Genomic DNA, 21,685 nt, shown 5'->3' with positions numbered 1-21,685 from the left:
ATATTTCAGTGGCGTAGCACAGGAGAAGTTCCCGTCTCACCTCCCAGCCCAGCATCACGTTCTTGGTTGGCACAAATCTTTCTTCCCTGCAGTAATTCAGGGTCCAGGCGGTTGGAGGTTCTGCCATCATCAGTAATTGTCTTCCGAGGTGACTCTCTGAGTTATTTCTATTCCCGTCAGCCTGACGGGAAAAGAACAGGGAGGAGCACAGGTGGACTTCTCTGTAAGGCCAGGAAGTGGCAGTCCTGTCCATTCAGTCACATGGTGGCTTAGGCTGGGGTCCCCAGAAGCAGGCCCTCAGCGAGGACTCACGTGCAGGTGATTTCTTTAGGAGGTATTCCCAGGAGAAACCAGTAAAGAAGCAGGCAGGAATGGAAAGGGAAAAAGGGTGAGCATGGATGTCATTTCAGGCAAAGTCCCCAAAGTTGGCATAATCCTTTGGGGAGCTCTGGATTGTGAATTACACCTGAGAGTAGGTCTCACCTCAAGGCAAGGTGTCCAGGCTTTCATACACCAGCTAAGGGCTATTCCAGAAACGTGGGAACTCCCAGGCATTTCTGGCTCTCTGCCAGTACAGGGCTCCATTAGCCAAGGACCAGCCTCAAAAGAAAGTTGCAGGGGCAAATCCTTGGAATCAGAGCGCTACAAAGCAGGAGGATAGACATGCAGGAAAAGTGAATGGAATCCAAGAGGATGGGGCAAAGCATGGATAGTGTCTGCTACGTGTAGCTACACTTAATTGGAAGGGAAGCTGAGAAATGCAATCTATTTGCATCCTCAGGAAGAAGAGAAAAACATGGGTCTCGGTGAACTACGGCAGTGTCTTCCTCACATTTGTTTTTACGTCATACTCAACCAAAGTCCCTTTTGTCTCTAAATACAGTAAACACAGCATAAGTGACTGTTTCATATTCTGTGACTGTGTATGGGGGTAGGGAGGATGGATGCCCCCATGTGTTCTGGGTAAAATACAAATTGTACAACTCAGCTCCTGTTTATAGTGACAGAAACTTCCAAAAGGAATACTACGACTATTTAATGCCTTTCTTTTGGTCTGCCATGGAAATCCCCCTACCTGCTAACATGGTGAGTGTGGAGGACTTTCTGGGCCTGGGAATGTGGGACCTGGGGAAGGCTCTGGATCCCACAGCCAAGGACGTAAAGCCAGAGCCCCTGGTTCTGGTTCCTGCTGACCTCCTTGGCTTCATCCCCCATCAGCGTCCCCTGGAGCACACCTGACCACTCCTGTTTCAAGAACCTCCTCCCTTCTACTTGGAAAGCTGACTCCTTTCCTTTTTGACCTGGTGATCACTTCATTCTTCAAAGCCCCTGAATACACTTTCCCAGCCTGCACGGATAACTACTCTTTATGAGCGTCTTGTAAACAGGAATAGTAATAATAGCAGCTATTTAAGGAACATGTACTCTGTACTTTATATATATTGTCTTACTCAGTGTCCACACTCACCTGGAAAAGGAAGGGTTCTTATCCCTATTTCACAGGCTGAAGGAGGGCGGGGGGCGGGGGGGAAGGCTGGATAGTTAAATTGGATGGCAGTACTCTGCTCCAGAGTTGTAGGTGGAATCATCCAGAATATGATCACATTTATTTTTTTTAAGGTATCATCAAAATGAGAACACATAAATATTTGTGTATAGGTGTTTGCTTATATATACAAACATACATATAACATATACACACGTGCATATCTCTCCCCCCATCTCTGTATCCCCAAAGGGGTTCAGTTTGAGAAGCACTTTCCTGGCACACTGCCTTTCTCACTCTTCTACCAAGCTCATCATCTTTCCGTATTTCTGATTTTCGTTGTCTTCGTCTCTCTGTCTCTCTGTCTCTCTCTCGCTCTGCTTCTTCTCTCCCTCCTCCTCTCTCCTCGTCTTCTGTCCTTTGGTCTGCCTTGCCTATTCAAACTCTCCGCAAGCCGGGCTATGTCACTGGCCCTCGTTCCTGCAGAGAAACAGCTTGTTTAAATCTCCAGCCAGACTCTGTGTCCCCTTCCATGGACCAAGGTGATGGATGGAGGCAATTACCGCCAGCTCACTTCCATTAGGACCCTGCCAGCCCCAGGTACCGGCAGCCTCTGTGGGGCTGGTTAATTACAGCACAGGACAGCCATGGGGAGAGGCCCATGTGGCAGGTTGGGCTGCAGAACCTCTGAGGCTGAGCGTATTGAAGCTGATCCCTCCTCTGGGGCCTTGTACCTCCAGAGCCATGTTCTGCCCTGTCCGGGGGACTCCATGCCCATGTTGGGGCACCCACAAGCTTTGAGCCCCTTTCTTAGGGCTGGGAGTTTGAGCTCTGGAGCCACGTGGCCTGGCTTCAGCTCCTGGGCCTGTCATTTGCTACCTGGGTGACCTTGGGCAAGGATTTACTCTGTGCTTCAGTTTCCTTATCTGTAAAATGGGAACAAAAATGAGACTGACCTCAAAGAATTGTGAGGCTCAAAGAGTGTCATTTAGGGAAAGTACTTAGCAGAATCCCTGGCACACAGTTGAGCTCAGGCAATGTAAACTCTTACCATGGTGTCAGTAGATCACTTTGTTCAGCTCTCACAGTAAACCTGGAAGGTAGAAATTTTGTTCATTTATGGTAGAAGAACCAGAGGCTCAGTCATGTGAAATGCCTCAGGTAGAGGGTGGGGGGAGCAGGGAGGAGCCAGGGTGGGAGTTGGAGGATTTAAATTCTAAACTCAATGCTCCTTTGCTGTCCTCTGCTGGGAACCTTCTGGCCACCCCATCCTTTTCCTCCTGATGCTAGAATTGTCTCACTCTGAGCTTTTGTTCCTGTCTGCTCAGTACTGGGTCTGAAATCCCACAGCCCTTGGGAGTCGATCAGGCATGTCCAAGTTCACAGTCCCAGTGAGGATGGTGTCATGGGGGAGGCTGGCCTGGCACCCGGACCCCTTCACATCTCATCCCAGTTCTGCCCCTAACATGTTATGTAACCTCCAGAAACTCTCCCTTTTTGGACCTCAGTTTCCCTAAGTGGAAAATTGCTTCAGCCGTTCCCCTTCAAGATACCTGTTGATCCTGCGGAAATCCTGAAGCTCTTGTGCAGAGATCTAAGTACTGGGAGTGTTTATTGCAACCATGCTTGTAATAGTGAAAAATTGGCAACGAGCTAATTATCTGTCAAACTATTGTAGCGTATAAAGATAATGAAGGGGAACTTTATGTGCTGACATGGAAATATGAGAAAACAAGGAGAGATACATTGTTGAATATCAAAGCCAGTGACAGAATTGTATATATAGCACAATCTATTTGCCGAAACAAAATTATCCCTAAACCTACACATGTATTGGCACATATAGGCAAATGTGTCAAATGCGTAAAAATGATCTGGAAGGCCACATACCAGAGTCTGATGAAGAGTTACTTGTGGGGAGAAGGAAGGGGTGGGAGTGGTGGATGATGGGGGGACTTTCACTTTTTATTTTATATATTTTGGCATAGCTTTAATTTTTATGATATTGCATTAATATATTACTTGTTCAGTTTTTTTCTTTCTTTTTCTGTGTGGGTAACAAAATGAAAGACCGTGATCTAAAGATTCTCTTAGCTTTGACCACCTCCTAGATGGTAGTGGCTCCTGGGGTCCATGGTGGGAGCTGAGTACACACACATCTTAGGTTCTTCCTCCTCACCCAGGTCAGGGAGGGTCTCGGGGCAGTAGGGAAGATTCCAGGCCTTTGCCACTCCTGACTCTCTCATCTCAGGGACCCAGGCTGGCCTTGACTGACTGCATGAGGGCTTGGAGGAGGAGTCCAAGGGACTTGGAAGGACAAGGGGACTCTCTCAAGCTTTTCCACACCCTGACCCTTTAAGTCTGGTGGATCAGAACTGGTTCTGGCCACTTGAGCCCTTGTGGCCACGTAGACCACAATATCAGGTATCAGACCAAATTTATTTATCTTCCCAGGTCTCCAGCAGGTCCTTCTGCTTACATTTCACAGAGGGCTGCAAGAGCCTGTGCTCCAGGAGGAAGAAAATGTCTAAAGACTCAGAGGAGGGCTCAGTCGTCAGCCAGCATGGCCAGTTATCTCAGTTCATAAGGAAAACCTGCAGGATTCCAGAAAAATCCATTGATTTCTGCTCTGTGTCACTTTAGTCTCTTCTTGACCTAAGAACTGATTTTGTCGAAGTTGTTTTCAATGTCATAGAGATTAAAAGGGCCTCCAGGGGAAATGGTTCATTGCCTTGGTCTTCCAGGAAGTGTCTTGAATATGCAGTGAAATGATTTTCTACCAACACCCCAAATTAATAGACAGAGAAAACTCTGGCCCTATATTTTATTTCACCCATTTCTCAAGGTGTGTTTACATTTGTCCCGAGAATAATTTGCTTCCCTGTAGGATGCACTGCTGTGTAAAGGTCCTTTAAAGGGGAAACAGGTGAGCGCATTGGGAAAGCCACGGCCAAGTGCAATGTCGTGCTTGAAATTGTTTCACAATGTTCTCAGCCTCTCTCTCTGAGTCTGGTGTTTTCTGTTTCCCTCTTTCTTTCCCACCACCTTCCCTCTCTTCTGTAACTCTCCTACTTTTTTTCTCTTGCATTTGTCTCTCTCCCTTCTTTCTGGGTCTCTTCTTTTCCAACCACGCTCAGCCTGTCTGTTGTCTGTTTCTTCTCTCAGCCTCCTCACTTTTTTTCGCTCTGCATGATTTCCTTCCCATTTCATGCCTTTTCTTTTCCTTCCCTCTACCTTAATTTGCCATAGTTTGAAAGTTAAATATATTTACATCCTTGTTATGTGTTTAGTATTTTGTGTTTTCTGTTCTGAATTTAAAGGAAGAGGAAATGGAGAGTTCATATTTCATTCTCGGAGCAACAAAGAAAGTTACCACCCCAATAATAACAGCCCTAAACCAAGATGCTTTCTTTTTTTTTTTTTTTTTTAATTTATTTATTTATGTATTTATTTTTGGCTGTTTTGTGTCTTCGTTTCTGTGCGAGGGCTTTTTCTAGTTGTGGCAAGTGGGGGCCACTCTTCATCGCGGTGCGCGGGCCTCTCACTATCGCGGCCTCTCTTGTTGCGGAGAACAGGCTCCAGACGCGCAGGCTCGGTAGTTGTGGCTCACGGGCCTAGTTGTTCCGCGGCATGTGGGATCTTCCCAGACCAGGGCTCGAACCCGTGTCCCCTGCATTGGCAGGCAGATTCTCAACCACTGCGCCACCAGGGAAGCCCCCAAGATGCTTTCTTAATGGGATTCCTGACTTTTTTTTCCCCAAGGGGGTGAGGGAATGAGGAACCCTTGCTAAACCTCTGGGAATGTTGAAGTTTTAATTCTGACTCATTTTAGATTTTGATTAATTAATTAATTAATTAATTTTATTTATTTTTGGCTGCATTGGGTCTTCGTTGCTGCATGCGGGCTTTCTCTAGTTGTGGTGAGCGGGGGCTACTCTTTGTTGCGGTGCACTGGCTTCTCATTGCAGTGGCTTCTCCTGTTGCAGAGCACGAGCCCCAGGTGCACGGGCTTCAGCAGTTGTGGCTCGTGGGCTCTAGAGCGCAGGCTCAGTAGTTATGGCGCACGGGCTTAGTTGCTCTGCGGCATGTGGGATCTTCCTGGACCAGGGCTCGAACCTGTGTCCCCTGCATTGGCAAGTGGATTCTCAACCACTGTGCCACCAGGGAAGCCCCATAGATTTTGATTAATTTGATGATGGTATATTAACTGCATTGCAGACGTATAGTTGAGAGGAAATGCATTGGCAGATCTGGCTCTTCCATCTTAAGCAAACCAATAACTGGTTCTCTTTTCCTTTCAGAATGTTCTAGGCAGCACCAAAAAGACAGAAATGGGCCTGGAGTTGGGAAATCTGGGCTTAAATCCTTGATCTGTTTTTTATTAGTTGTGTGACTCTGGGCAAGTCAACCTCCCTGAGTCTCAGTTTCCTCACATATAGAAGGAAACCAACAAAGAGCTACATTGCAGGCTTGTGAGGATCAAGTTAGAATACGTATGACTCATCCTAGGGGCTTAAATATGAATCAGTTGTCTTTCTTTCTAGACCTTCTGTGCCTCTCCCATTCCATCTGGTACATGTGGAACTAAACGGGGCTCTAGGGACTGTGGGATCCTGGGCAGGGATCAAGGCAAATAAAAGAGACCATTCAGAAAAACTCAGTTTAAATGTCACCTCCTTCAGAAAGCCCTTCTTGACTTTCTACTTCCCAAGCTAGGTTGGGTGGGCTTTCTTTGCCCCCAAAGCCCTCTGTCCTTAGCCTGACTCACTTTTCTGTTCCTGCCACAAGACTGTGCCTTCCCCTTGGCATGGGTGATGTCTTGTTCATTCCTGTATCCCGGGGCAGAGCAGAGTTCACAGGAAACATGGAGTAAGCCCTTATTAAGCCTGGCTCTGTGTTGAACACTTTACGTCTTTATATGCCCTATGTCACTTTAACCTCATATCTGTATGAGGTGACCGTTATTATTATTCTCGTTTTACAGACAAAGAAACTGAGTCTCATAGGGATTAAGTAATTTACCCAATATCATACATGTGCCAATTGGCAGAGACAGTTTTTGAACCCAGGCAATGGGCCCCCAGATCTCATGTGTGTCACCACTATCTCATACAGCAGAGAAAATGGAAGAATGAATACATAAAAGAATAAACTCATGAGTCACCTGGCCTTGTTGGGCCACTCAGGGCTTAGTGATATAATTAGCTTCAGTTGGAGCTTGGTCATAGGGAAGTTATAGCAGCCTGAGAAACCACATCCTTGAGACTTCCCTTCTGTCTAATAAGAGATTTGAATAGCCTGATACCTCTTACCTGTCTTGATAAATACAAGGAAATAAATAATGCAATAGTTTCTTTCCCTTGCAATTGAGACTAAGCAGTCATAATTCTGTCCCACAGGCAGTAAATTCGAGGAGGAGAGTGAAATGTCTTCTTAAACAGTCCAAAATAAATTTCCCGGGGTAATTACCAACCAGAACAAATTCCATAAATTTGATTTAATTGGCACCAGGCAAATGAAACAGGAAGGAAAATAATCTTCCCCTTAGCGTCATTGGGGGTGTCTCAGAAGCAGAAGCTGGGAACATCAGGATAAGCAGCAACCATCAGACAAACTTCACTTTCAGAGTAGGGAAAGAAAGGGCCTCCATTTACTGGGCTTCTCATACGTGTCAGACACCATACTGGAAGCTTACATATTGTCTAGAGGTGGGTAATATTAGCTATTGTATCTGTTAGCTATTGCTGTGTAACAAACCACCCCACAGCTCAGTGTCTTAAAAGAATAGTTTATTATCATTTACATGTCTGTAAATGATATGTGGATTTCATATCATTTGAAATCCATCACATGGATTGGCTGGAGCTTGACTTACTCAAGCAGAACTTCGCTGGGACAGCTTTGCTTCTCACTGTAAGTCTATGGGTTGGCTGGTGTGGCTCTGGTCCACATATCTCTCTCCTAATCCTATTGTCACTCAGCCAGCCAGAATATGTTCATCTCATGTGGATGGCACTTCCATTCATATACCATTGACCAAAAAAGTCACATGACCAATATAAAAGCAAAGGGCAGGGGAGTATGCTGTATCCATGATGAGGCCATGGCCAGGTGTGGATGTAGGAAAGGGTGTTGAATTGAGGACAGTGATTCAATACTACAAGTATTATTACCTCAGTGTGTAGATGGGGAATATGAATTCAGAGTGGTTCAACAAATTGCACCAATCACACAGCAAGTAAGGTATGGAGATTAGATTCAGATCCAGGATTATTGGGCACCAAGGGCCATGCTTTCCCTCTTGATTTGATTCTTAGAGAGAATTCTATGATTCTAACTTCAGGAGGCTGTTGAAATCTTCCCTGACATCAATCTATGTGATCCTGTGTCCAAGAATTCATGTCTCAGATGAGTGAGAAGTTGACAAAATTTAAGATTCATTTGCCTATTTAGATCTCCCACTTTCCCCCCTTCCCTCAAACTGTGGCCTTCCCTGGATTCACAGCATGCAAAACCAAGGTCAACTACCATATCTGCTATCCTTGCTCTCTCTACTGACCTTTCACTGACAGATCCCATCAAGTCAGGCTCCCCCTGGATCATATCCTATACCAGATTGTGATGCCTCCCTGGGGCCCCTTCTGGGCTTGCTGTGGGTCCTGCAGCTGTCCGGAGTACTGAAACAACCCACCAGGAGTCTGGCTTAGTGAATCCAGCTGGAGTCAATTAAGGACTCATACTCGACTAAGCCTCATTTGGTTCAGGAAGCTTCTGTTCTGGCTTTCTGCCTCAAGTGCACTTGGGAACATGAAATACAGGGGGAACGGCTAATAACTGTAAGGGAACTCTTAAGGCTTAGAGCATTTTGCTATTTGCCATGTTGAAAGCAAGGGATTGGTGTGGCAATTTACAAAACCTCACAAGGGAATTCAGTAAGAGTTTTGTGTGGTGCCTTGCAGTTTGCAAGCCCCTTTCACACACACCATCTGCTATGTGGTATTGAGGCAAGTTTATTGTGCTCATTGTACAGATGATGAAACTGAGACTTGGAAGACATTTCCTATTCTGTGGTCGTAGAATAGCACTAAAGGAAGATATAGGGCTCTGAACTTCTGAATTATTCATCTTTCTACTTCCATTTGTCGTCTCAACAAATATATTTTGATGAACTGATTTAAAGTTCTTTGGGGGCACAAGAGGAAAAAACATGGTAATACATCTAAGAAGATTGCAGTCATGCATGTGAGTGTTTGGTGAGAGCAAGGTAGGTGAGTCCACAAATAGGGATACTGGAAGACAAAATGTGTCTGCTCCGATCTTCATTTATTCATTGATCCAATAAGTACATATCAAGTGCTTATTACTATGTGCTTGGTACTCTGATCGGCACTAATGATATGAGTAAATAAGGCAGATTTCATCCCTGCCCAGTCTAGAAAGGAAGATAGTTATTAGAGAAGCAAACAAGCAATGAAGCTCGTAATTACAAATTTTGATGAATGCTGTAAAATCAGCAAATAAATAAAATATTGAGATGGAATAAGCGGGGTGAAGGGAGGATTCTACTTAGGTAAGGTGATTAGAAAAGACTTCTCTGGAGATGTGACATTTAAGCTAACACCCCAAGGCTGTAAATCTGGGCAATGGGATGGGTAGGGTGTTCCAAGCAGAGAAAATAGCATGTGCAAAGAGCCTGTGGCCAGAAAGAGCTTGGCCTGTTGGAAGAACTACAGAGGTGCTCACGTGACTGAAAAAAGTGAGTGAGTGGGGGAGTAATTAAAGGTAAGATCATAAAGGTAGCCCATGCTGGCCACTATAAGGAGTTTATATTATTATTTGCTTGACACAGAGTCTGGCACAAAGTAGGTGGTAATAACAGGAAGTCCTAGATTGGCTACCCTAGAAGCAGACCTTGAGATAAGAAAGTGAGTGCTAGCAGTTTCTTTGGGTGGGGATCTTGGGGAGCACAAGTATATAAGTGGGGGAAAAGACAGGGGAAAAAAGGAGCCAATAAAGGTAAGACATATTGCACGTTACCGCTGTGGGCAACTGGGGCGCAAACCTTCAGGAAACCTCTGGAAGGGAGTGTCCAGCATTCCTCCGTTACACTACTAACCAAGGGATAAGGAGCAGAGGTGTTCTTCTACCACTGCCATCAGTCACTGGTTGAAGGCTGCTGCTGAGAATGGGAGGCATGAACGCTCCTTTGCAGCCTGCTCAGCGGGCCAAGCAGGCGGTGTCTCACATGTGTTTTCAGTTGGAAGTCTCCTGGTTTGTGTGCATGGGAACAGGCAGTGCCCAGGCACTATTGGTGGGGCATTTAGGGTATCCGCTACGGTGGGCATCCGATATCCCAACTACAAGCCACGCATGCCTGCTGGGGATGAGGGGAGCAAGGACAAAGGAAGGAGGGGATGCCAAAGATATTGGCAGAAAGAAAAGAAGGAAAACGCCATCCTTTGGGGGCCACCCTCCCCAGGGATGGCGCTGGGAGCAGCTGTCCCTGGGGCTGGCTTGAAGCTGGAGGAGCAGACCATATCCCTGAGGGTCACAGTGCCACCTGTATGAGTGTGGACCTTGCTTCTCAGCTCTCCTGGGAACATTCACCCGATGCCTCTTCCCTGCAAGGCTGAGGAGAGAGCCCCCAGCCCCTCCTTTTAGCAATGGGGCCTCACTTCTCAGGCTCAGCCTCTAATACACCTTCGGGTCGAAGACATCTTGTTCCCCGAGTTTCCCACCTCTGGCACTTGACCTTCATCCTCCACACCCCTCCCCAGGCATAACCTTCACCTCTTAGCTCTGAAGAGCTCACATTCTAAGGGAGTAAGTGGGACTTAGGGACCAGACCAGGGAGGTTGGAAATGGCTTCAGAAGCACATTCAAAATAAGAATTTGTGTTCTCCACACAGAGTCCTAGGTGATTCACGAGGAAAAGTATGTATACCTCCCTCGGCTATACAGGTGATAAAACCCAACATTACTGAACTTGTTTTTGTAGCTTGGGAAAGGCTAGCTGATAAATGATCTTATTTGCTCCCCACAGCAACCCAGGGATGCAAATAATACTGTTAGTCCCATTTAACAGATGAGGGAGCTGAGGTTCAGGAAGCGTTAAGTGCTTTGCTTCAAATCCCACAGACAATGAGCAGCAGAGACTCTGTGAGTGCTTTTCTTCCGGTGACAGAGTGAGCTCTTTACCTCGGGGATATCTTGACATTTTTCCAAGGAAATGATAACAGATTCACTATGATGCCAAAAGCTCAGCTTCTCTGGACGCCAGTGCCGAATCGAATCTCGAAGACAGAGTTTGGGGTGAAGTAGAAAAGGATAGCTTTATTACTTTGCCAGGCAAAGGGAGACACAGTGGGCTCCTGCCTCGAAAAACTGTGTGTCCCAACTTAGAGAGGATAGTGAGAAGTTTTATAGTAATGGTTCAAAGAAGGAGTGATCAGCTCGTGGACATTCTTCTGATGGGTTGGTGGTGAGGTAAGGAGTCAGCATCATCAGTCTTCAGGTTCCACCTAGTTTGGGGTCTACATGCTTGTGAGCAGCATACCGTCGTTCGTTATGTTAACTTCTCCCACCTGGAGGGGTTTCAGTATCTGCAAAACAGCTCAAAGATACTGTTGCGTGTATCCCTTGATGGGGAACCAGGACCTTGCCCCAAGGCTGCACTATTGTTTTTCTTGACTATTTGTTTCTCCCTGGTCTCACATCCCCTCCCTTCCCTAATTAACAACTGCTTGAATCTGCCCCTTGAAACTCAGGGAAGGTCATAGAGGCTGAATAAAGGCTACTTCCTGTAATCAAAGAAATGGGGGACACAGAAAGGCTTTGTGCCCAGGAGCCCCACAGGGCCCTGCTCAGTATCAACTATAAGACTGTTTATAATACGGTTATTGGAAATGACCTATGTCTACAACAATAGGATATCAAATGTCATGCAGCCAATAAATCTGAGGATTGAGGTCTATGAACCTAGGTAGGTAAAAGTAAAGAAATCAGCTTACACAATTGTACTGTAGGTTGGGGTCTGCAAATGTTTTCTGTAAAGGGCCAGGTAGTAAATATTTTGGACTTTGTGGGCCATATGAACTGTGTTACAGCTAGTCAATTCTGCCATTGTTGTGTGAAAACAGACATAGCCAATTTGTAAATGAATGGATGTGGCTGTGTGCCAATAAAACTTTATTTACAAAACCAGAGGGTTAGATTCTGCCTCCAGGTGGTAGTTTGTACTGATCCCTCTTGTAGTGAAGACATTTCAGAGAGCGTATTACTCTTTCTGTCACTAGAGGGCGCCCCTCCATTAGTGAGGAGGCATGGAGGCTGGGCTGCTTTATCATGGGTGGGGACTTAAAGGAATGAATTATGGCTGGAATTACTGCAAAAGGACAGAAGACGTGCACACACACACACACACACACACACACACACACACACACACAGAATATCTACTGTGTTCCAGATACAGTTCAAGGGTGTGCTGGTAAATGTTTAAAAATAGACTCTCAAAAAAAAAAAGAAAGAAAAAAGAAAAGAAAAAAGCAAAAACCAAACCACCCCTGATTTGTACTTGTTGATTTTTATAGTGAACTCCTCCCATCACAGCTGCTCTCAAGCTACTAACTTGCCATGGATCTGTCTGCAAAGTTCCTATCATTAAATTACGGAGTCTCGTAAACTGATACAAGTCAGCATCAGCACACTGCTGACTCATTTTAGTTTAATTGTCTTTTATTTTAATTGCTTTCACATTCACTTGACGAGGTAGGTGATAAATAATAATAATAACAACGACAACTAACATTTGTTGAGCAATTACAATATGCAGATATTCTGCTGAGTGTTTTACATGTATTATCTCATTTTGCAGTCCTCACAACTCTTTGCAGATGAGCAAATTGAGGCTTAGAGAAACTAAGTAATTGGCTCAAGGCACTATCACCAGGATTCAGACTCTTGAAGTTTGACTCCCAAAGTCAGTCACTCAGATGTAGCAGATACTGCGTCTGCTGTGGTTGGGCAAGGTGCAGGTGTTTAAATCTCTGTTTTACAGCTAAGGAAACAGGTTTTAAAAAAGTGACTCGCCTTTCAGACAGCTCGTCGCTGGTCACCTTAGGTCTAGAACCCAGTTCTTTCTGACTTGAATGTCCATGTTTTCTCCAAGTGCTAAGGAACTAGAAGAGTTAGCTGAGTTTAACCAGTTATCCCCAGAGATGAGTTTGAGGAGGGATTTGAAGGAGGAGAAGAGTCCAGGTGGACGGAGGAGAGGGAGATGTATTTTTATTGAGACAGATGCATACCCAATGAGAAGGTGTAGAAAGAAGTGGAAGCACAAACCATCTGAAGGGTTGTGAGCAGGTTTTCTTGGTTGGGTCAGAAAGGGTGAGCTGTAAATAATGGGGGGAAATGAGAAAGGCAGAGAGGGGTCTGGTTTTGAAGTTGCTAAATTATAGGGGGCATGTAATGCTTTTCCAAGCCGAGCAGGTGTGGACTGTTGGAGCCACGGAGGCTGATGGGGAACAGGGCTCCGAGCTGACCACTGGGGATGCACCAAGGGATGGGGTCAAATGTCTGGTTTGGAAGGAAGTGACAGTGGAATTGCTAATACTGTCCTTTAACCCAATCTGCTTCCACGTGGGATGGGATTTCCAGGCTCCTCAAGATATTATATGTAAAGGAAAGGGCATTGACACTTCTAGCTTCAGCTCTGTCCTTTACCGGCTGCATGACCTTGGGCAATTCCACTCATTTCTCTGAGCTTCTGCTTCCTTATCTTTTAAATGAAATAATGTATGTTAAAACATCTAACTCAGTGCCTGACACATTGTTAAAACTCTAGCCATCTTTGCTCATTCATTCATTCCCGAACGCTGATGTACTTGGGGATGGGGGGCGGGGCAGCCGTGTCTCTATGGTCTTTGTAATAAGCCCACATATCAGGATTGCTAGTCCCCGCCATGGCTGTTCCTGCTCCACTGAACTCTTTTCAGCAAGGGCACAAACTAGAAGCAGAGGCGAAGCCAGGTTTTACCTTTCAAGCTTTGAGCATGGTTTGAAGAGGCATATGAAATAATGTTAGTCCTAGTTTCCCTTAACTGTCTATCATGATGAGATCACCTAGGATCTCCTTATCTAGAATACAGTTCAGAACCAAGACAGAAACAATACCCCTCCGTCTACCACCAACGCATGTGTACAAACTCATGGTTGTGGCAAAAATAGATGCCAGGGACTCCCCATGGATCAATCAACTTATAGAAGAGAACCTCAGTTCTTCAGAACATACTCAGTCTCATCTTAAATATAATTTCGATGAGAACGGTTATCATGTTTTCTACCCCAAAGGAAATTAGAAGAAATGAATTAGAAGGGATAGTGTGTCTCAATTTCCTATAAGCAAATTCCTTGAAAGGAGGGGGAAGGATACGCCAATTGCTTGATAGTGGATGAAGACGGTGACAAGGCAACTTCAGGAGTGCAGTATTTGGAGCCATTTGGTGTAGGAGCTTCTCTACTTCCACACTTCATTGGACGGGAGGATATCACCACATCTGAGCACCGTCACTCATGCTCATCTGAGTCACCTGGAAACGTTTATTTATTTATTTATTTATTTTTAAGTCTTTATTGAATTTGTTGCAATATTGCTCCTGTTTTACATTTTTGGTTTTTTTGGCTGCGAAGCATGTGGGATCTTAGCTCCCCGACCAGGGATCGAACCCGCACCCCCTGTATTGGAAGGCGAAGTCTTAACCACTGGACCGCCAGGGAAGTCCCAACCTGGAAACTTCTAAATGGTGCTTAAGAAGGCAGGGCATTGGTCAACTTATTCTGGAAAGCTTTCTCTCCAACATGATTATGTTTTAGTTTTCCCTAAAAGAATCACATCCTGCCATATGGACATTTTATATGCATGGAAAAATTCCTCTCCAGGGAGGGTCAGATGACTGGGGCATTGCTATATAGCATCTTCAGTTCCTTCTGATTAGCTGTAAAAGGTGACAACCTTCAGTGTAAAGCAGGCCTTTTCTCATCTGCTCTGAAACACTCTCTCCTTATTCCTTGGTTCTCAGATTTGATGAGCAAATTCATTTCCACTTTCTATCCTCTCTTTATAAAATTGTGCACTTTGATTAGGACCCCTTTCAAGCTGCCTCTTCACAGACTGAGGCTGTTTGATTCTTAAAATCTGTTCTTTCCCATAGGGCAGACCATCTGGTCATCTACTTTCTGCCACCCTTTCCCAGCTATGATGCCTCAACACTTTGACCGGTGGTCACATCCTCTCTGAAGACTTCTCCAAGGCACCATCATTTGCCGAAGTAAGTTAATGACTCATTCTTCTCTGCCACATGAGTCCCTTCTCATATTTTTTTCATTGTTCATGATCTTCCTTTAAAAGAAAGTTCTTCAAAGGAAAGTACTGGATCTTAGGCAGGTCTGTACCTCTGAAACAGAGGAGGGTCTGTGGCCACCATGTCCATGTCCCACTCCCTTCAAGAGCCCCGGCTGCAGGGTACCCGGCAGCCTCCTTGCTATGTCTTTGGATTCTCCCCGCACTCAGGTTCAGGCCAAGCTTCCCTAGGACCACTTCTAGCCCAAGACTAAACACTTCAGGAGTACCAGAGCCATACCATTCTTGCCTGACATGGAGCTCCTCCATGCCTGGGCTGACTCTAACTCAGAAGCGCATGTGATCTGAGCTTTTCTTTCTTGATCCTGCCTTCCCTCTCCCATGGGTGTCAGACTTGCATCTCTGTCTGAGGGCTCTCCCCACCTGCTCTTGCTCCCTTTACCTGTCATAGGCATTTCCCCCAAGAATGTCCTGCACCTAATCCCATCTGGGTGTCTACTTCTCAGTGAACCAAAACTCACAAAGTATCTGATGCATAGTGGATACCAAAATAATGTCAGCTGAGCTGAATTTATTGTGGTTTTGTTGGTCTTTGGGCTTTGAAGGATCATCTGTTCAGCGCAGGTGTTCTACAGTTAACATGGTTAATCATACAACACCAGCCAGTGCCTCCTTAAGCAAGACTGAACTCTCTGTGTGACTTGGGCTCATCACTATGGATATTTGTTGACCAAGTAGTGAACCCACTGGTACCCTCAGAATCTGCTGAGATGTTTGAGCCTATTTGCCTGTGTGTGAGTGACCCCAGAGAGCTGTCTGTACTCACTGAGTTGTTGTGTCTGTTTTCAATAGTTTAATTTTTCTGTCTCTGTCTTTGCTGTCGGTGTTTTTAAATGCTAGAGTTGGGAGGGACTTCAAAGATCATTCCTCAGCAGATCTTCAGAGCATGTAATCACCAGGTACTACTCAGGTGCTGGGCATTCAGGGTTAGATAAGAAACAATCCTTTCCCTCAAGGTGGGAGCAAGCTCCAGCCTCATTTTACAGATGACAAACCAATTTGACAACATTTCTCAGCAGAGCCATCATGAAAAGAAAAATAAAGGAAGCTAATATATTGTGACAGCAAAGGAGTTCTTCAAGATGGATGGGTATGGATCCAGTCTGAACCTTTAGAGCACCCTCTGGGCCCCATGTCGGTGTCAATTCATGATGGGCATAGAGTCACCTGCTTTCCCAGCCTCACAGGCAGCTTGAGATTCCTGTGATTAATCAACATACTGAAAAAGATGTTACCGTGAGCTGACTCCATCAACAGGAACCTCATGCTGCTCATTTAAGTGCTGATTTATCCTTATGAGAGAATAAGAAATGTAGTGAGTTGAGAATGGCCCAAGCATCAGCTTGGAGAGTATCGCTTTCCTGCTTGTTGCAGAGAAATTGGGGTCTGGAGACCCGGGTCTCCTTCCAGCTCTGTCACTAACTCTCTGTGTGACCTTGGACAGGACATCTAACCTCTTAGATGTAATTATTAATTTTATTCTGGCACATTATTTGGCAGAATCATTCATTCGTCCAGCAGCATCTTTATAACACTGTGTGTCAAGCACTGTTCTTCGTATTTCATAATCTTTCCAACAACACTATGAGATATGTCTACTATGATTATCACAGTTTTACAGATAAAGAAAGTGAGGAACAGAGAAACTAAATAACTTGCCTAAGGTAACACTTCTAGTATAAATAGCAGACCTGGGATTCTAAGCTAAGCAGTCTGATTCCCATACACCTTGTACACAACCACTACACTGAGGAACAAAATGTTCTGGCTTTCCTTCAAACTGGAAATTGACTCGGTGAAGTAGGCCAGTGGAAAGAGAGAAAGAAAGGAAGACATGAAAGAAAGAGAGACAGACTCAACAGGAAAGAGAAAGGCACAAGGAGGGATGGGGTCTTCATGGGAGGTGTCATGAAGCGTGGGGAGAGCAATCTGGCCAGGAAAGTAATGGTCACCCTAAAACACACCTGGGCAGGGAGCTGCCTTCAAGAAGATTATCTCTCCATTCAGTGACCCAGAAGAAAGCAGGCAGAGGAGGGAGCTCTTGGGCAAATGGGCTTATTCCAGGGACAGACACATCATCAGAGAGACTGTTATTCTCTGTGATGGTTAACAGGACATAGATCCCCATACTGATTCAGGTTCTGGGAGAGCAGCTCAATGGGCAGGAAAGTGTCAAGGCCACTCATTCCTTATTGCCTGGCATGTGTCAGAAATGGGAAACTATATAAAAAGACATAGTCCTGACTTGGGTACTCACAGTCTGGTCCCTGAGGGGAAGAAGACAAATAAATAAAAAAGTATAATGTCTTGATCATGAGAAGTGATTATGTACAAGACGATCTCTAAGATTGCTTCCAGGGATTCTCTGTCTCTTGGTATTCACGTCCTCACCTGATCCCCTCTTTTGAGTGTGGGCTGGATTTATACTCTTGCTTCTAATGAATGAATACGGCAGTACTGATGTATGTCATGTCTGAAGTTAGGTTATAAAAAGACTGTGACAAGTGACACACCTCCCTCTGTCTCTGTCTTTCTGTCTCTCTCTGTATCACATATGTTAAGGGAAGCAAGCTTCCACAATGTGAGCAGACCTATGCCCCCAAGGAGTGGTGAGGAACGAGGCCCTCTGTACAACAGCCTGTGAGGAAATGAAACCTGCCAACACCAACCACAGGGGTGAGCTCTGAAGTGGATCCGTCAGCCCCCGTTGAGCCTTGAGATGTCAGCAGACCAGGCTGACACCTCAACTCTAACCTCAAGAAAGACCTTGAGCCAGAAGCACCCAGCTAAGCTGCTCCCAGAAACTCTGAGATAATAAATACTTGTCATTTTAAGCTGCTACATTAGGGGTCATTTGTTACACAGCAATAGATAACTAATACATGACAGCACAAAAGGTTTTTCCAGAGTGGCTTTATAGAGGAAGATATTGTCAAATTGAGATGTAAAACAACAGATGTTTGCCAAGTGACAAACGGTATTCTAAACAGTGGAACAGTCATAGAAACCAGAGGAAATAGTCAAAATTTGAACTGGATGGAACATAGAGTGTGTCTTAGGTGTGGTTGGGGCAGAAGTGGGAGATGAGGTCAGAAAAGTGAATAAGTGTATAAGATGGGCTAAGGAGTTTTAAATGCAAAATCAGATTCCCCTTAAAGAATTACTATCCAGATACTTCCCTGGTGGTCCAGTGGTTAAGACTCTGCACTCCCAGTGCAGGGGGCCCGGGTTCAATCCCTGGTCAGGGAACTAAGATCCCACATGCTGCAACTAAGACCAGGTGCAGTCAAATAAAAAAAAAAATTAAAAAAAAAAAAAAAAGAATTTCTGTCCAGAGATTTTTGTGGGTTATCTGAATGAGAAAGTATAGGAAGGCCAAGAATCTGAAAAATCCTTGGGATACTGGGCCCTTTAAGTCTGTAAATTCAGCAACCTTCACTGCAATTGATTTCAAGTCTACAGTTCTCTCTGCCTGAGGAGTTTTATTTTATTCTTCTCCTAATCATTCTTTATTGTCATTAATGTTATAATAAACTGCGATGCATATATCTTATTGCATGATTATAGGGCTCAACCAAAGAGTTACTGACACTGTACCCCACCCCCAGTCTCAGACATAGATCTTAGTGGTCTCTTAGAACTTCTGTACTTCACATAATAGATGTGGAAAATAGAGTCAGGGGTGGACCCTTGCCCTCCTTCTCATAGACTGTAAAGGGCTCCTACCCTATTTGTAGCCTAGTCAGGGTTATAATGCAGTGCTTAGCGGGAAGGTTCTGAAGTTAGAGAGGCTTAGGTTAAAATCCTGGTTTTCAGCACTATCTTTGTGAGCTTGGATAACTTACTTAAACTCTCTGAATCTCAATTTCTTCATCTATAAAACAGGGATTGGAGTAGTGCCAACATTACAGGTTGTGGTGTGGATCGAATGAGATGACATTCAATCTCACTGGGGGGTGTGCATGCACAGGATTTCCTTGCCAGGAATATTGCTTACTATTATTTGTGATGCGACACAAGGTTATCTCCCAAACTCATTTTCTTTGTCTTGCCTTTTCCCTGTTGCTGACTGTAGAATGATTATGTGTATGACTCCTGACTCTGAGTTCTAATTACATGTTTTCGGAATCAGTAGACTAGGTGTACTATTAGCTATTGCTGCATATCAATTTACCCCCAAATTGAGTAGCTTAAAACAACACACATTTATTATCACACAGTTTCTGTGGGTCAGGAACCTGGGAACAACCTAACCTTTGCTTTAGGGTCTTTTGGAGGCTGCAGTAAAGGTGTTGGCTGAGGCTGCAGGCTCCTCTGAAGGACTGACTGGGGAAGGATGGCTTCCCAGCTCACTTGTTGGCAGGATCCATTTCTTTGAAGGCTATTGGACTTATGGCCTCAATTCCTTGGTGGCTGTTGCCTGGAGGCCACCCTCAGTTCCTTGCCACACGGTCACTTCCAGCTTGTTTCATCAGAGCAAGCACACAAGAGCCAGAGTGAGAGTGCCAGCAAGAGGGAGAGTTGTGATCTTTCGTAACCTCATCTCAGAGGTGACATTCCACCACTGTTGCCATATTCCAGACATTAAAAGCAAATGACTAGATCCAGCCCACAGTCAAGAGGTGGGGTTACATGAGGAAGTGAATACCAAAGAGCAAATACCAGAAACCATTGGGACCAGGGGTGCCTAATTTGCACATATGTAAAACCTATAGCCAGATGGTAGGAGTGCAGTTGGCATATACACCGATACCAACATGGTAGGATTTACTGAGGATAAAAGCTCACAGCTCAATGACCCTTGCTTCCGTGGCAGGAGTCAGTGCTCTCTCTTGCTCTCCCAATACATGTAGATTGAGTCTCTGGTCAGAGGTTCTGGACCTCACTGTGACAAGAGTCCTCATGTAGGGTCCTTTCCAGAGTGATGGCTTAAAGAGCTGCCAGGGAGAGAGGCTATCTTGGCCCTGACCTAGGGGTCAAGCATCGTGAACTTCTACCCTAACCCCCACCCTCTCCCCTGCCCAATTGTGTGTGTGGGGTTTGTATTAATAAGAAGGATTACTTTTTTAAAAAATATTTATTTATTTACTTGGCTGCACCGAGTCTTAGTTGCGGCATGCAGGATCTTTTAGTTGCGGCACGCATGCGGGATCTAGTTCCCTGACCAGGGATTGAACCCCGGGCCGCCTGCGTTGGGAGCGCAGAGTCCTAACCACTGGACCACCAAGAAAGTCCCAAGAAGGATTACTTTAGATCGACGAGATTGTTTTGTACTGGGTGATCTTTTGTTATGTTGAAAAATTCTATGAGAAGTTTAAATTATTTGATAAGGCTGCTTCTGGTTGATTTCTACTTTTTATATCAAAACAACTGGAGGGAATCTAATGAAATTCATTGTAGATCTTAGACCCGTCTGAAGCTTTAACACTGATCATTCTCTGCATTCAGAATCTGTGGTCACATGCCCACTTAGCCCATCACTGGGTCCTTGAATCCCAGCCCCGTCAGAGCTTTAGGACCCTGAAGGGGGTTTCTCTGAAGCTGGCTCAGGGGTGAGGGTTCACTGAGGGGAAGTGACCTTGGAATCCAAAACAGGGTTAGGAGAGCAGGTGGAGTCACCACCACGCAGATGCCACATCAAGCATCCACTCGAAACACGTCTCTCAAGAAGCCCATATTACGTCTGGGACATGAGAGGTCAGCTAAGTCCACATTCAGGTTTTCATTCAGCATCTCCCCCCAGTGCCCACTGTGCTCTCAGGTATGTCCTCCAACTAACTCCTGGCTCCCACTCACTGTGTTGATAGAATTTATTTCATCTCATCTGTACAACAGTCAGGAGCCGTATGTATTGTTGACTCCAAGTTATGAAGTGTGAACTGAGATCCAGAGAGATGAAGTGACTTAGGAAACAAGAGGCTGAGCCAGGGCTGGAATTCCGGACACTCCAAATTCTAGGCTGTTTCCAAAATATAGCTCAGTACCCGCTCCCAAGAGCCAGAACTTTTAACGAGTCCTAATTACGGGGGGGATAGTGTCCACATCTGTCATTCCTGGCGATGGGTCTAACAGATGAGAACACAGAGACCCTTCCAGCCTAGCCTAGCGCCCTCCCCTCACACAGCCCAGCCACTGCTAATCCGTCCCCCAGGCTTCAGCTGACATGGCCCCCACACCCCAGTCCCTGAGTGGGCTCCTGCTGCAGCACAGGTACATGGAATTATAAGTGTTTGCCGCACTCTCGGGGCTGCGAGTTCTGGAGGGTAGGAGTTGGGTACTATTGCCGGCACCTGGCAGAGTGCCTGCTACCAAATAGGCACTCAGTAAAAATGGATGGTGCTTGGGGTATGACTGTAGCCGTTTCCCAGTGGGACCTCCCAGAACAGGTTGCTTTCTGCAGCCCTTAAACTGAAATGATGCCCTTACTTCCGTGTTCTCTCCGTTACAGCACTGACCTCACTGGATGGCCGTGGAATGTTCACTCATTTGCCTCCTGCCTTAGTTTGTGTTCTCCCCAAAGTAGACCTTGAGATAAAGGTTTGGGGGCAAGTAGTTTATGGGGGAGGGGACAGCAGGATGAACTGTGGCTGAGGGGGGAAGTCAGGGGGAGCAGGTTCTGGCTGTGGGTAACAGCGGCTCAATCCCACTGGAGCTTTCTGAGAGGTGGCATGGAACACAGCTCAGGATTGATGCACTGGGGTGAGGAAGCTCGGAAATGTATCGACCAACTCCCATTCCTCAGTGATTTCGGCCTGTTCCTGGGGTGTTAATTCCCCAGC

The 21,685-nt window shown here is 45.5% G+C and overlaps 2 long non-coding RNA genes across 3 annotated transcripts in view; both read left to right on the top strand.

The window, feature by feature from the left end:
* LOC309645405 overlaps positions 1 to 21,685 on the top strand; it is a 925,297-nt gene that overhangs the window by 386,055 nt on the left and 517,557 nt on the right. The window lies entirely within an intron of this gene.
* LOC309645373 overlaps positions 1 to 21,685 on the top strand; it is a 247,706-nt gene that overhangs the window by 159,542 nt on the left and 66,479 nt on the right. For both annotated transcript variants that reach the window (XR_014254831.1, XR_014254832.1), the window contains exon 3: positions 14,698 to 14,814. This is a non-coding gene — a long non-coding RNA (uncharacterized lncRNA). The remainder of the gene's footprint in view (positions 1 to 14,697; positions 14,815 to 21,685) is intronic.

This window comes from Balaenoptera physalus (assembly GCF_965194825.1).
Source record: "Balaenoptera physalus genome assembly, chromosome: 16".
Classification (NCBI taxonomy): domain Eukaryota; kingdom Metazoa; phylum Chordata; class Mammalia; order Artiodactyla; family Balaenopteridae; genus Balaenoptera; species Balaenoptera physalus.
Note: the sequence above shows the minus strand (reverse complement) of the source record. Positions and strands in the feature narration are given on the sequence as shown.